At 50.5% G+C, this 15,460-nt stretch overlaps 1 protein-coding gene across 4 annotated transcripts in view; it reads left to right on the top strand.

Moving 5' to 3' along the window:
• The window catches only part of Tfeb (transcription factor EB), a 45,619-nt gene that overhangs the window by 3,356 nt on the left and 26,803 nt on the right, over positions 1–15,460 (top strand). For 2 of the 4 annotated variants that reach the window (XM_026383478.2, XM_026383479.2), the window contains exon 1: positions 4,529–4,815. The exons of the other annotated variants lie outside the window; for them this stretch is intronic. The gene's annotated coding sequence lies outside the window, so the exon portion shown is untranslated. Of the gene's footprint in view, positions 1–4,528; positions 4,816–15,460 lie in introns of those variants that run through there. 4 annotated transcript variants of the gene reach the window in all.

Here is a 15,460-nt window from a genome sequence, read left to right on the forward strand (position 1 = left end):
AATTATTGTTTTTATTATACCCATTCAGAGAAGTTAGGCAAGTTACTGAAAGTCGTAACAGCCTGGGCATAGCAGGACTGTGATTCTAACCCAGGTTTAACTGACTCCAAAGGGACACTAAATCCCTAAAGGAGATCACCTTCAGGGTTTCCCAGGAGTGCTTTCTTTCTTTTTATTTTTTAGTTGTAGATGGGCACCATACCTTTATTTATTTTTATGTGGTGCTGAGGGTTGAACTCAGTGCCTCACGTGGGCAAGGCAAGCGCTCTACCACTGAGCCACAACCCCAGCCCCGCCAGGAGTGCTTTCTTCAAAGGTTTTGTCATGATGGTTTGAGGACCTTCTTTTTCCCGTCCAGGATACATTTTCCTAGGACCACACCTGTCTCCCCACTTCTCTTCTGAGCTACTGACACAGATGACCAAAGGAGCCTGATGAGATCTGTCCTGCCAGGACAGGCGAGAAGATGGTTCAGACCAAGCTCTCTGGGCCTCTTTGGAAACCTCAGATGACCCAAGAAAGGAGGGCAGCATCCCATATTGACCCTTCTGGGTGCCCAGCTTTGTGCCGTGGACTTCATGCCCATTAACCTACAGTGACGCCCTCAGAACTTTCTTGCTTAATCAGATGTGGAGGAAAGGCTGTGGGACCGTTGGAGGAGAACAGGACAGCAGCAAAAGTCATAAGGGCACTGGATTAGGAGTCAGGGACTGTAGCTCCCTCTGACTGGCTCTGTGGCTGGGGCAGATTCTGCTCTGCTCAGCCTCAGTTTCCATGCCTGGGAACCCAGATCATCTGTGGGGTTCCCGCCAATGTGAACACTACAGAATTTGCCCAGGCACCAGGTCAGGCACCAGGGTTCAGAAATGCAGGAATATAGGGTTGTTTGGGAGGCTGCTAGAGTCTATTGGATTGAAATTTAGTGAAAGATTGCCCTGGTGAGGCAGTCAGGAGGTATTTTGGGGACATAACTATAGCCACCTGGGCCAAGTGTAACCTAGTCACATGGAAGTGTTCACACTCTGGGCTCTGGGGCCCGGCTTGGAATTCCAGCTCTGCTACTTATCTCTGTGTGACCCTTGGCAAGCTGCTTAGCCCCACTGTGCCTCAGTTTCTATACCTAAAAAATGAAGATTATAGTAGCTCCTACCTAATTGTGCTGAAAGATATATTTTGTTGCATCAAGCACACTTAGTACTTAGAGTAATATTTAGCCACTCTTTTTGGGGGGGCGGGTGCTGACCCCAGAGGCATTTTACCACTGAGCTACAGCCCCAGGCCATTTCATTTTTTATTTTGAGATAGGGTCTTACTCAGTTGCTGAGAATCTCATTAAGTTGCTGAGGCTGGCCTTGAACTGTCTATCCTCCTGCCTCAGCCTCTGCAGTCTCTGGGATTACAGGTGTGTGCCACTATGCCTGGCTATGATTAACTCTTATAAATCATTTATTTCTTCATTTTTGATTTTCAAGTGAGGAAATAGAGGCATAGAGAGCTTCGGGGAGGGAATAATGGCCTGTGGGTTCAATCAGCTCTCCCTGCGTGTCTAATGCTCTTATATGTGAATGTTGTCCATGGAAATTTGCAGGCCCAGTGGCTACAGTTCCCACCACTCCCAGTGCACCACCCCAGCCCAGTTTCATTTAATCAGATGGTAGGAGACTTGGCATTGCCTGCAACATCTCTGCCACCCTTGCACTGCCCCTCAGGCTTCCTTGGGGAGCATCTGGCCTGGCTGCTTACTACCCCCTCCTAGGTGTGACTCTCCCCTGTCCTCCTGGTGCCTCCCCCTCCTCCATCTCTTTAGCTATGATGACACTGAGGGCAAAGATAAAATCCCAGTGATAGGGGAGGCTCTGGGACTTATGGTGCCCACAGGAAATGCTTTGCTGTGGGGGTGACGGGCAGCGGGTGAGATCCAAGGGCAGCAGATAGGGGCAGAAGCAACAGACAGAGTCATCAGCAACTTTCTGTCCTGGCTCATAAGTGTGAGCATAACGAGGAGAGGAAATGAGGTTTGGTCATCTCAGGCCTCTTGGGGACAGGCCACTTTGTTGAGTCTTACGCAGACAGTGGAGGTCCCAGAGTTAGATATGATGCTGTGGAGAGCTCTCCAGGAATTCCAGGTGACTCTGTCTAGAAACCCAGGTCTGCACTCCCTTCTCCCAGCCCTGTTCATGCAGGTGCCTTCTGCACACCTGCCCCTGCCCCTCCCACTAACCAAATCTTTCTCTCCATCAGGACACACCTTTCCATCCTACTGCAGCATGGCTGTATGTTATGGTCACCTGGGAGCCCTTAGAAAACACTTCTGCATCTGAACCTCAGGGGGAGGAGCCTAGGCATCACTATTTTAAAAAGTCCCAAATGATTCTGATGCCATTTCTCTAGGCAGGGATTTTCACATATGAGTGCATCAAAATCCCTGGAGGAATGTTAAATCCCAGATTGCTGTCCCCACCCCAGGGTGTCCCTTTCAGCAGGTCTGCTAGTCCAGGAGGTCTGGAATTGAAATTTCTGACAAGTTCTCAGGTGATGCCAGAGTTCCTTGTCCCCAGAGCACACTTAGAAAACCACTGCCTTTGGGGCCTCTTGTCTTGCCACTGCTCAGGGAGCTATAGTGGCCATTGAGTCCTGTGTCCATTCTGAAGGGAAGGGACCATTTTTGAGACCATTTAGTGTCCCTCCGCCCCCCCCCCACACACACACCTTTTGCACCCAGTGCTCATGTATTAGTGTGTTTCATGTTACTCTAACAAGATACCAGAGGCTGGGGAGCTTATAAAGAAAAAGTGTTTATTTAGCTCACAGTTCTGGTCAAAGGCCAAGAGGCCACATCTGATGATAGACTTCTTGCTGGTAGAGTCCTGCTTGAGGTGGTACAGGGCATCACATGGCAAGAGACACAGAGCATATGTGTGTCCCTTCTGGACTCTCTCCCTCTTATAAAAGCATCAGGATTCAATCCCGGGCCCCCCCCCCCAATGATCTTATCCTAATCACCTCCCTAGTACCCCTGTCTCAGCACAATAGTCAGATTAAGTTTCTACCCTCTTCATACCTCCGAATGAGGATTAAATATCAACATATGAACCCTTAGACAGCTCTCAACCCATATCCAAACTGCAACATCCCATTAAACTGACCGCCACTCACTTACGTGGTTCTTGGTCCCATTTTTTTTTTTTAAGACAATGCTTGAGAAACATATGCTGCTTGAGTAGACCCTCATCATTATACAAAATACATGTATGAAGATGTGAATTTGGTGTCAACATATCTTATATACAGAGATGTGATAAATTGTGGTATAAAGGTGTACTAAGAATTGTAATGCAGAAAACAATAATAATAAGAGAGCTCATGTAAAAAATAAATAAATGCACAAAAATTTTAAAAAAGAAATATATACTGATTATGAAGGCCAAGTCAGATGGACGAAGAAGGATGGTGCTATCCAGGGGGTCATCAGAACACGTGGCAGAAGCTGAAGCTGCTGCATGGGTGCTTGGGGGCTGCAGGAGCATTGTTGGAATAGGGACAAGTTCCAAAGCAACCCTTCAGATCACTGGAGGGCCTCTGCCGAAAGGCCTGTTGGGTTTCACTCTGGCCCACAGCGGGCAAATATTTTATCACTGTTTGAATTGCATTTCTTATTAATAGTAAAAATAATAAGACACACACAAAAAGAAACCATTCTCTCCTTGTCTTGGCCCCACAGAGGTCGGGAGGGTTGATGGAGAACCCCTGTTGCAGGTAGCTGTGTTTACCATCTTCCAGGGCCTGGAGGGCATTGAATGGTCAAGAGAGCCTGGGGGCTCACCCTGGGGCTTGTGGTAGCCCTTGGAAACTGGAGGGAGTTGGGGTGAAACCCCGTGTGAGGTGAGGAGGGTAGGGAGAGGAGGTTGACAGAAGAGCTTGGGGTCTGAGCCAGCACCCCTTTGTGGGCGCCCTGAGGTCAGGACTCTGGTCTGTTTTGCTCCATGCAGTATCACCTGGAGCCTGGAAGGGAGCCTTGAATAGGGTGGATACTCGGTAAATCTCTGTGGAATGAGTGAGTGAATGGAAGTCAAGGCACCATCATGTGCCCAGAAATGAGGACACAAAAAATGCTTGACCCACAATCTCCACCTTGCAGGTGCTTCCCTGTCTAATACCCAGGACTTTGTCCACAGCCCCACAAGGTCCTGAGCTCTGCCTCTGCCCTGCCCCCTTCCGCCAGGATGCAGGCCCAGCCTTCTTGGCTTGGGGTTCAGTCTGTTCCTCCCCACAGAGAGGTTGCCAGCACCCCCTCCCCCCAGTTCTCCAAGTGGGTCTGTGGGGCGGGGCTCTGGTTTGTTGGCTCCTGTTTGCCAAGGGAAGTCACAGCTTGTCCTCTGCCTTGTTTATAATTGGTTTGGGGACAACACCTGCTCAGCCCCCTCTAGTCCCTGAAGGGTGTGGAGTGGCCAGGAGGTGACACACTATACTGTCCACCCCTCTGCTGTCTCTCATCTCCGCCCAGCCCTGGCCAGGTGCATTCAGCTGCTCTGAGGGCAGCGCTAACTGGCTTTGCTCAGGGCTGATTGGAGCGGTAGAGTTGGGAGCCCTCTCAGCCAGCTGGTGTTGTCCCTGTGTGGTTGAGAGGAGGGAACCCTCAACCCCATCCCAGAACCTCCTGGCCTTCAGCACCTTTGGATCAATAAGTGTGCCCTGAGCACCTCCTGGGTACCCAGCACTATGCTGGCCAAGCCTGCGGAGTCGAGCAACAACTGGGCTCCGCCTCACCAGGGAATCTCAATCACTGCAAAGGACAGACAGGTGGAATGACAGAAGGTAGAGTTAGGAGGATGTTCCAAGGGAACAAAAACGGGTGAACATAATCGTGGTAGTAACTAGCCCTTTGCCCCAAAGAGCTTGCTTGCTCTGGGCTCTGGCCAGCACAGGACCTTGACTGAGTGTGCCTTCCTCTGTCTGGACCCCCAAAAGAGCAGCTCTCCTGCTCCCCAGTCCTCTCACCTGGGGACACCTCTGCAGGCCCTGGTCAGAGTCCTTTCTTCCAGGAGTTCTGGAGGCTGCTGAATAGGAGGGGAGGCCCTTGAGCCACCCACCTGCCACTTGGAAGCCCTGAGACAAAGGGGTTTGTGGACCTTCCCATTGCTGAGTCCTAAGACTTGGGCCTGGACCCTGCTCCCCGCACCTGCAGCACCTTCTCTGTTCTTCCTCTTTCCTTTCCCCTACCCCCAGCCTCCCCTCTGCCCCTCCATCAAGTTCCTGGAATATCCACGCATCTGGAATGTCAGTCCTTAATGTATGTTGCCTGCTCTCTGTCCTCCCTTTTCTCCATCCTCTTTTATTTCTTTTTTTGCTTCCTTCTTTTAGTGTGTTCAGAGGGTAACTGAGGTGCCTTTCCCACAGTGAGCCTCCAGGCCTCGGTCAGGGGCCCAGAGGTAGGATGAGGTGGCCTGCAGGTGCCCAGACTGACGCAGCTTCACTGCCTTTGGCCAGGAAGGGGAGTGTGGTGGCTGGGACATCCCGAGCTGGGTGGGAGATGAAAGAGGCTATGGTGGCCTGTGCCTAGGGCCCGAGGCACAGCCATTAACCTGGGCTAACTAATGGCCTCACAGACAACCCCCAAAATCCCCATTCACTACAGCCCTGTGATTGCCTATAGGTTCTTTTTTTTTTTAATAAAGAGAGAGTGAGAGACAGAGAGTAAGAGACAGAGAGAGAGACAGACAGAGAGAGAGAGAGAGAGAGAGAGAGAGAGAGAGAGAGAGAGAATTTTTAAATATTTATTTTTTAGTTTTCGGCAGGCACAACATCTTTGTTGGTATGTGGTGCTGAGGATCGAACCCGGACTGCACGCATGCCAGGCGAGCGCACCACCGCTTGAGCCACATCCCCAGCCCTCCTATAGGTTCTTGACCAGTTTGGGGGCCTAATAACAGTATTTTTCAAAAACCAGTTGTGGGAAGAAATTAGAACTTCTGTTTATTTATATCTCATCCTTTTCTCCTTTTTATTATGAACTATAACATAATTGTCAAAAAGAGCATAAATATATGTGTATGTAAAAGTGAATCCCTAGGTAACTCACCCGCCAGATGTAGAAGCGAATGCAGCTCAAACTCCAAGATCAACATTGTCCCCTTCCCTGAGATGACCACTGTTCTGACTTTTATGATAATCATCTCTGCTTCTCTTTATCATGTAACCAGCAGTAACCACTATCCTGACCTTCACGATAACCTGTTCCTTGGTTCTCTTTATCATCTGCCCTGCTGTGTCTGCAGCTCTTAGCAATAGGGCTTAGCTTTGTGTGACTTTGAATGGAATACAGACGAGTGACCCTGGATATATTCTTGCCAGTTCAGATGTTCATGCTTTTCCCACTCAGTAATGTATTTGTGAGATTCATCCGTGTGTGTCACCATAGAGTGTTCCTTTTCATTGCTACATGGTATCCATTCTGGTATCCATTGACATTTGGGTGGTTTTTCTTTCTTGGCTCCCAAGAACAATAGTGTAAGAAAATCCTTGTATGTGCTTCCTAGTGCATCAATACATAGATTTCTTCAGAGTGTATCTAACTGGGAGTGGGATTGTTCAGGCACAAGGCATGCAATGCATAGTTCAGCTTCAGTAAATATTTTAAGTGTTTGGACCAATCTGCTCCCCACTGGCAACTCCTCCTCCGAGTTCCTGTTGCTTGGGATCCTTGTCAACACTTGGTGTCGTTGGACTGTTGAATTTCTGCCATCCCGGTGAGTGGGTCGCAGTAGCTCCCCATAGTTTCATTTCCATTTCCATTGTCATCTGTTTTTGTTTATGTTTGCTCATGTGCCTAATATATTTAAACATTATATAGAGTTGGTCCTCTTTATGCATGGGTTCAGCATCTGTGGATTCGGTCAACCTCAGATAAAAAATGCTTAAGGGCTGGGGTTGTGGCTCGTTGGTTGAGCATTTGCCTAGCACGCAAGGTACTGGGTTCGATTCTCAGCACCACACAAATTAATAAATAAAGGTATTGTGTCCACCTACAACTAAAAAAAATTGTATCTGTTCTGAACCTGGATGTTCAGAGATGACATCTGATGCCATCTTTCCCTAAACAATATAGTATAACAAAGATTTACATAACATTAACATTGTATTAGGTATTATAAGTCATCTAGAGATGATTTAAAGTATACAGGACCGTGTGCATAGGTCATATGCAAATACTGGGCCACTTTATATAAGGGGCTTGAGCATCTGCATATTTTACTATCCAGGAAGAATCAGTGTATCAGGGACACCAAGGGATTGACACTAAAGAAAGAGGCATATGACAGTGCTCAATTTTTTTTTGTTTTGTTTTGTTTACTGACAGGAGTCTAGGATCAAAATAATGGAAAGACCTCCGTAATATTAACTACCAGAAAAGGGGCTGGTGTGGTGCATGGGAATGGGAGGGTAGCCTTTGGTCTTAGAAGGAGCCCCCAAGTGGCAGTGCCTCCCAGGGGACATCTTCTTCCCAGAGGTACAGAGCTCACTGAGTACCCACCACCCTTCAGGACCTCCTGCCTGAACATCTGGCAAGGAGGGCGGGGAGACTCCAGGGCTAGAGCCCTCAGCCGTGTAACCTTCCACTTAGAATTGGCAGGTGTCTGTCTTAACTGCTTCTAAGGTAATAGTTCTCAACAGGGGTGATTCGGTACCCCCAGGGAACATTTGGCAATGTCTGATGACAGTGGCTAGGGATGCTGCCAAACAGTCTAAGATTCACAGAGCATCCCCCACAACCAAGAGTCATCTGGCACAAGCGTTGTGCTGTTGAAGTTAGAAACTCGGCCACGAAAAGAGCCAGGAAGCTGACATCTGCCATAAACTTGAGGCATGGCCTCAGAGAAGTCATTTCAGTGCTTTGAGCCTCAGACTCCTTATCTGAGAAATGGGAGTAGCAAGGGTGGCCGCCTGTCCCCTTAATGGGGCTATCATCAGGATGGGGCGGTGGTGGGTGCGCTGGCAATTGGGAAGCATTCTTGTGGGGGCCCTGTCCAGGGGAGGAGGCTTCCCAACTCAGTGACTGTTTCCTTGTCTGCTGAGCCAGAGGCCTCAGGTGATGAGCTGCGAGCCTTGGCCCTGGATCTTCCTGCTCCAGGGGCTGTAGGGAACCACCCTGAGGGCCCCTGCCTTTTGATGAGGACTGCAGAAACCAAGGGCTCTCTGGGAGCCCTGGGGCCCAGGCAGAACCACTTCTGACTCTGTCCTGAGCTGGACAGGAGTCCAAGGTTGTGGGGTGATAAGAGGTGCTTATCATGTTCCTTATCTGAGGCCCCATTGCAGGTTCAGGGCCGTGAGGGGGTGGGAGTCAGGGGTCAGCGCTAGGGGCTCTGTACACCGGGGCCAGGCTCCTGCTCGTCTTTTGTGTCTTTCCAGAGTTTGCTATCCCAGGGAGGCCCCAGATTGGACCAGAGCCGGGGCTGATCCTCTCCAGGCCTCTCTGAGCTCTCTGTCTGGGGGCTTGCCTCACCTGGTTGGAACGTTTGCCTTCTCCAGGCGCCATGGCCTGCTCTTCCCCTATACCCTCTTCATTCCCGAAGCATGCCCTCCCGGAAGGGCCTAGTAAGTTCATCCACCTGGAGATGTAGGTGATTGATAATACTTTAATGGCTGCCGGCCTTCTCAACAAGGAGTAGTACCTACTAAAGGTGGGAATGCCTTCGCCACCAGAAATAGCAGTAAATGCAGTCTTTGTCACATCTCTTTGACAGGGTGTTAGAGAAATGTTTTGTGGGTTAAGGAAGCACGCAAATCACATCTGTAGCAAGAGTTTCCAACAAGCGAAAAACTCATGGTGGCTTAGATCTTCCCAAAACCTCACAGAGTGACATTTGGTCTCCCATTTCAAAGGGGGCTAGAGAAAGTCTGTGAACTGGGTGCCCAGAGGCCAAGGTGGCAGGAGTGTGGTCAGCCAGAGAGGTGGTGAACTGTGGTGTCCTCCGGGTGGGACTGGCAGGAGGCATGGGTTGGGGTTGGACTATCCTAGGCCTGGTAGGATTCTGATCCCAGTGAAATCATGGCCCCTCTGTGTCTCTCCCTCTCGGTGTCTGGGGACCTGTGGGCCCAGGCTGAGGTGGCGCAGCTGTGAGAGCCTCCATCTGGGAGGTGGGCTCGCTCTGAGGCCTGGAGCACTGGGCTGGTGAGATTGGAGCTGTTCTGCCTCGGGTAGGCTTGTGGGTGTGTGTGAGAGGCCTTGGGGCGCACGGTTCCCTCTGTGCTGTGAGTAATCCTCCACCACATTGCAGCTCCCAGGGGATTGTGCAACTTCCTCTCGGGCTGAGGTGTAGGGGGCTGGGTAAGAAACAGTGCTGGGGAAAATGAGGAAACTGGGGCTGGGGCCGGGACTGGGGTGGGGATGTGGCCCTTGGCTCCGCCCCCCCCCCTGCAAGCTGAACCTCCTTCCAGGGGCCTCCTTGCAGGACCCTGTCCTCTCCCATGTATGTGCAAGTGTGTGGTCTTCAGGGAAGTGGGTGAATGGGGACAAGGCCAGCCAGCTGCACTGGCATCAGTAAGTCTTTCGAGGCTATAGGGATGGCCCTGAGCAGGAGTAGGGCTGAGAGTAGGTAGGGGCGGATGGAAGAGCCAGAGGTCCAAGTGCCCAGCTTCAGAGAGGAGCCCAGGGTGGCGCAAAGCTCAGGAAATCAGGAATAGGCCAGAGCCTGCCTCAGTTTCCTTATCTCCCAGCTCGTTTCAAGGTTCAGGTGAAAATGTCACTTAGCATGGCACCAGCTAGGCCTCAGCAGATCCCACTTCCATCTGACACTGGGAGTGTCCCCGTTTGGAGTTGACAGTCATCGTGCCTACCTAGTGGGTTCATTCTGAGGATTAGAAGACTTAGTTTACAGGAAGTGCGTAGAACAGAGCTTGGTCTCCACTGAGTAATCGCTCTGTCCAGGTTGACATTTTACCTGTGCAGGGTATATTGGTGTACAAAAACTGACCCAGGCTCATGGCAATTACTTTTTTTTTTTTTTTTTTTTTTTTTTTTTAGTTCTGGGGGTTGAACTCAGGTAGGCAAGTGCTAGAACATGGGTAGGCAGGTGCTGTGCTGTGAGAGACATCCCCAGCCTGGAAACTGCCTTTGGTGTGGGGCTCTGAGTTGGAGCTGGGAATCACAGTAAGTGCTCACATTTAGTAGGCTCTGTGCTGTGCCAAGACCTTCACCTGTATTGGCTCACCCTCCCTCACAGTTGCACTTGAGGTAGATTCTATTACCCTCATTTTTACACATGGAGGCACAGAGGAGTCCAGGGACTTGCCCCAGGATAGTAATGTCAGTGAGGAGGGATGGTAGATGGTCCACTAGGCCCTCCTGGGGGATCCCCCATCTTGCCCCTCAATGGGTTTAGCTGGAGGTGGTAGGATGGGGAGCAGGGCTGCCAGGAGGGGAAGGAAGAGTGGCTGTGAAGCCCTGAGACCTGGCCAGCAGCCCTCTCGTGTCTTTCTCCTGTCCCCAACCAAGAGTAGGTTAATACAAGGAGTGGCTTTTCAGTAGTTGGAGCTGGAAAGGACTTCTTAGGAGCTTGAGCTTCTGCCAGTGTGTATATCTGAGAGGGGGGCTGAAGACGACTCACGTGGAGAGCACGTGGTGCAGTGGTCATGAAGACTTGGCTCTGTCCGAGCCACTTACCACGTGACCTTGAGCCTCAGTTTCCTCAGTCCCTACCTGCTAGAGTGCGGTGAGGATGATTGAGATATATGGTAAAATACCTAGCACAGACTTGGCTCCAAGTGTCTGACAGTGGATGCCATTCTTAAGCTCCTGTTGCATAGGGGCCCATGCACCAGGCAGGGGGTCAGCTACACACATATCCTTGGAAGGATGTTTTTCTGAGCTGTGGATCAAGACCATTAACTGGACCCTAATCTGGCCATGACGTCTGTGTAGTAGATCTCCATGAACTTTTTTTTTTAATGAAAAACAAATGGGCTGGGGATGTGGCTCAAGCGGTAGCGCGCTCGCCTGGCATGCATGCAGCCCGGGTTCAATCCTCAGCACCACATACAAACAAAGATGTTGTGTCCGCCAAAAACTAAAAAATAAATATTAAAAAAAAAAAAATTCTGTCTCTCTCTCTCTCCTCTCTATCTTTAAAAAAAAAAAGAAAGAAAGAAAAACTATAGTAGAGATGAGTATGGTGGTGCATGCCTGTAATCCCAGTAACTCAGGAGGCTGAAACAGGAGGATCACAAATTTGAAGCCAGCCTCAGCAATTTAGCAGGACCTTAAGCAACTTAATGAGACCCTGTCTCAAAATACAAATTAAAAGGGCTGGGGGTGTAGCTCAGTGGTAAAGCACCCTGGGATTAAATCCCCTGTACAAAAAAAAAAAAAAAAAAAGAATAGAACAGAAAATTACAGTATTGGTTAAGTGTTATTTTGTGAAGCACATTGTTTCGTGGTATGTGTGTTTGTGTCTGTTGTTTGTGTGTGTGTAGGCATGCATGCACATGCACATATCCAAGGTGAAATGAAATACGAAGTGTATCTTTCAGTGAGTCACAGTCACAAACTTTGTCTGTCTCTGCCTTGGAGACTCTCCCTCCTGTGCAGGATTCACAGGGTACCTACTGAGTACGAGACCCAGCCCCAGAGGCTGAGCCAGGCTGCCTGTCTTGGGTAAACCTAACAGTTTGGCTGGGGATTCAGGCTTCAGCTCTTAGCAAAGTGGCTGCCACACCTGTGGGTAAGTCCAGGCAGAGTGCAGGGGTGGTCACGGAGGGCTTCCTGGGGGTGCTGACGTGTTGGGTGGAGACGGTGCTTGGCATGAATGGTTGGCTTGGAGTCTGGACCAGTGAGTGGAGGGCTGCAGGGCCAGGCCTGGAGGGAGATGTCCATGTGAGTTGAGCACAGGGTTGGTTGAGGGCACTTGGTGAGGGCTGTGTCCATTTCCCCTGACTGGGTAGAGTAAGGGAAGGGAGGTTCAGGTTTATAGATGCTCCCCTCAGCTTGCAGTGAACATGGGTAGGAACCCAGGGTCCAGGGCCCAGGGCTCAGCTGTTTCCTTCTCTTGCCATGGTCCTGGGAGCCTCTTGAACTTTCCCCTCCCCTCCAGAACCCTGGCGGCTCTGGTGGGTTTGGCCTGAGAGCTGGCTCTAAGCCCTGAGCCCTGCTCCAGGAGCCAGGAGCCTTTCTACTGTATAATTCTCTGACCTGGTAAGTGCTTGCCTCAGTCAGGGCCTCAGTTTCTCCATTTGTAAAGTGGTCAACCACCCTCTGGTGGCAATGCCCAACTGTGACCTAATGTGGGTGAACTGGCTGCAGGAAGTGTGGAGAGATCTTCGTGTGTTATTATTATTGTCTCTAAGGCTGGGAGGGCTGGAGAAGGTCATGAGGACATCAGCTGCCTGACTGGAGAGCCCCCCTGCCTCCCCATCCTGTGACCTAGGGCAGTGGGAGGAGCTATAGGGAGAAGCCTGTGACCTGCCACAGGCTGGGGCTGTCCCTGGTTCTGAGCAGAGGTAGCCGAGAAAGGACTTCAGAGAGTGACAGCCAGGTCTGGCCTGGGTCTGGCCTAGGTCTGGGAACTCCCAACCTCCAGAGCCGCAGCCTGCATTGAATCTCCTACAGAACCCAGCTTGGGGGTCTGTGCTGCTTTGTGGTGGGGCTGTGCTTCAGGACTGATTGGCAGGGGCCTCTTTCCAGGAAACTGTGGGTGGCTTCCAACCCACGTAGCATAGCGCCCAGATGCTCAGGCAGGACCTCGCACCCTACAATGTGCTGCTGAATGAAAGGTCACAGTACTGAGCACCTACTGTGTGCTAGGCACTCTGCTAAGCACTTTTGTGTGTCTTCTGATTTAAAACTGAAGTCCAAGAGAGGCCAAGTTTCTCAAACAAGGTTACCTAGCTAGTGAGTGGCTTCAGAGTTCAGATCTGGGTGACTTATTAGCTAGGGGACTCTTGGGCAATGACTGAGTTCCTTAGTTTCTTCCTCTGTGCCTTCCTCAAATGTTGGTTGTGAGATGAGGTCTATCAAGTGCTTCATACACAACAAAGGCCCAAAGCATTGGACCCACTTTATTTCTCTTCTGTAGCAATAACCTGCTGTGGGGCTCTGGGCTGGTCATCTGTCTACCAGGCCCCAGCATTCTTAATTGTGTGACACTGGGTGCTGACCCTTCCTTGTCCCTCTCAGTAGGGTTATTAAGGATCAGATGCAATCAAAGTCCTGGAAGGGCCTGGGGGGGAGGCCTTCAGTAGGACAGAAGAGCTAGACTGCTCGAACCCCCCCAGGGCTGCTGGGAATTTCCAGGACTTGCAGCTCACTGCAGGTCCTGATGCTCTTTGTTTGGGCCTGTTTCAAGCTGTCCTATCTCCTGTTGACCCCTGCAGGCATTTGAATTAGTGACCCTAAATCTACTCCAGAGTTTCCTAAGAATTTTCCATGGAAGGGTTTTGTGGTCAAATAGGTATAGGAGGGTGGGAATCACCAAATCAAAACAAAAAGTGGAAAATAGGGGTGGGAGGCATGGGGAGACGATGATCAAAGCATACAAAGCCCTCCATTAGGAGAAGCAGTTCCTTTTTCTTTGGAGCTATATTGCACAGCATAGTGAATGTAATAAATAGTGCGTTGTACATCTCATAATTACTAAAAATAAATTTCAAATGTTCTAACCATCAACAATGATAAGCACTTGAGGATATGCTGGATATGTTAATTAGCTTGTATCCGACGTTAATGACATGGTATCCATATATTATAACATCTCTTTCTACCCCATAAGCATGTACAACTATTTTTAAAAAGCAAAATGAAGTCTGGGATACAGCTCAGTGGTGGGGTCCTTCCTGAGGGTTCAGTATCTTCTTTCTAGCCCCCTCCCTCTTGTTCCCTCCCTCACAGCTGAGAGGTGGAGCTATGCCCAGTGTGTGGCCCCTGGAAGACACTTCTAGGCTGATGCAGGCACTAAGCCTTCATCGGGGCAGCAGAGGGCTAATCACCTCTGTCTTCTGGGCCCGTCTCCTCACTTGTATAAAAAAGCTCATCATGATGTGCGTTTGCACTAGCCATGGGCAGTCTGGCTCCAACACCATATGTGAACATACTCTATTAAATTTTCCATCCACGGACAAGTGTCCATTAGTCTAACAATTCTGATAATTTCTGGGGATTGTGAGGACATGCAAAAATGAAGGAGGCCCCTGGCCATGGGATCGCGTGTGTTAAGACTCCTATGTCTGATTCACCCCCACGTTTGACGTTTGCCCTTCATGTATTGCTGCCCCTCTCTGGTCTCTCTTGCCCTGATCACCTTGGGAGTGGCCCAGTTAGCCTATCTCTGGGGATCTGTTTCACATGTGAGACGTGAGGCGTGCTGGTGAGCTTGTTCCCTGTTGAGAGCTGGTATTAAGAGTTGGGAGGAAACTCATGTCTCTCTGCTGAGAGCAGGTGGTCGCCAGCTTCTGCCTACTCCTTGGGTGCTCCCACTTCGCATGGAGGGGTGCTGGCCACTGGCTGTACCAAGAGTGCTTCTGACTATTCCACAGCCATCGGGGTAGGACTGTTCCAGACCCTCTGCTGCCTGTGGCTGTGGGGAGGGGGGCTCCCAGTGAAAGACCAGGAGGTGCCAGGCTTGGTGGGGAGGAGGTGATGCTTCCCTGGCAGGAACTGTCCTCTCCCGGAAGGCTGTGTGCCCACGTTATTCTTAGCACTGACTCATTATAGAGTCTATTTTTAGCTCTGTTTCTAAGTGTCACCAACATCTGGTGCAGCCAGTACCAAAGGGGATGGGGTGGCAGGGCGACCCCTTTGGGCATTTCTGGGGACTGGAGGAGAGTGGGGCAGAGTCTTGTACTTCTTGCACCTGCCACAACTTGAAGCCCGGCAGGCAAGAGGTACCCTGTCTGTGCTCTGCCCGGTGTTGATGGCTCCCTCATGAGCTCGTCACTCCAGCTCCAGGTCCAGGTCCTGGGTTGGGGATGGGGTGCCATCCAGCTGGAGAGCCTGGGCCAAAGGTGCTCACCCGATAGGCTTCCCCTGGCCTGCTTGCTTCTTTAGGTGCAAGACAGAGATTACAGCCCTTAGGCCATGGGCAGGGTGTATACTAGACCTGAACCTGTGAGATTTTGGGGGCAGAGGCCTCTTGCTGTGTCCCTTTCCCACATGTGAGCTGGGTGCCATTGCCTTGGGAGTTATCAAGAATAGCTTGGCTCAAGCCGGGCGTGGTGGTGCACACCTGTAATCCCAGTGGCTGCAGAGGCTGAGACAGGAGAATCGCGAGTTCAAAGCCTGCCTCAGCAACCATGAGGCCCTAGCAACTCAGTGAGACCCTATCTCTAAAAGAAATACAAAATAGGGCTGGGGATGTGGCTCAGTGGTCGAGTGCCCCTGAATTCAATCCCTGATACAAAAAAAAAAAAAAAAAAAAAAGAATAGCTTGGCCCGGAAGTTTGGAGGGCCAGGCTGTGGCCCTGTGCTAACTCA

This window comes from Urocitellus parryii, chromosome 8, assembly GCF_045843805.1.
Source record: "Urocitellus parryii isolate mUroPar1 chromosome 8, mUroPar1.hap1, whole genome shotgun sequence".
NCBI lineage: Eukaryota > Metazoa > Chordata > Mammalia > Rodentia > Sciuridae > Urocitellus > Urocitellus parryii.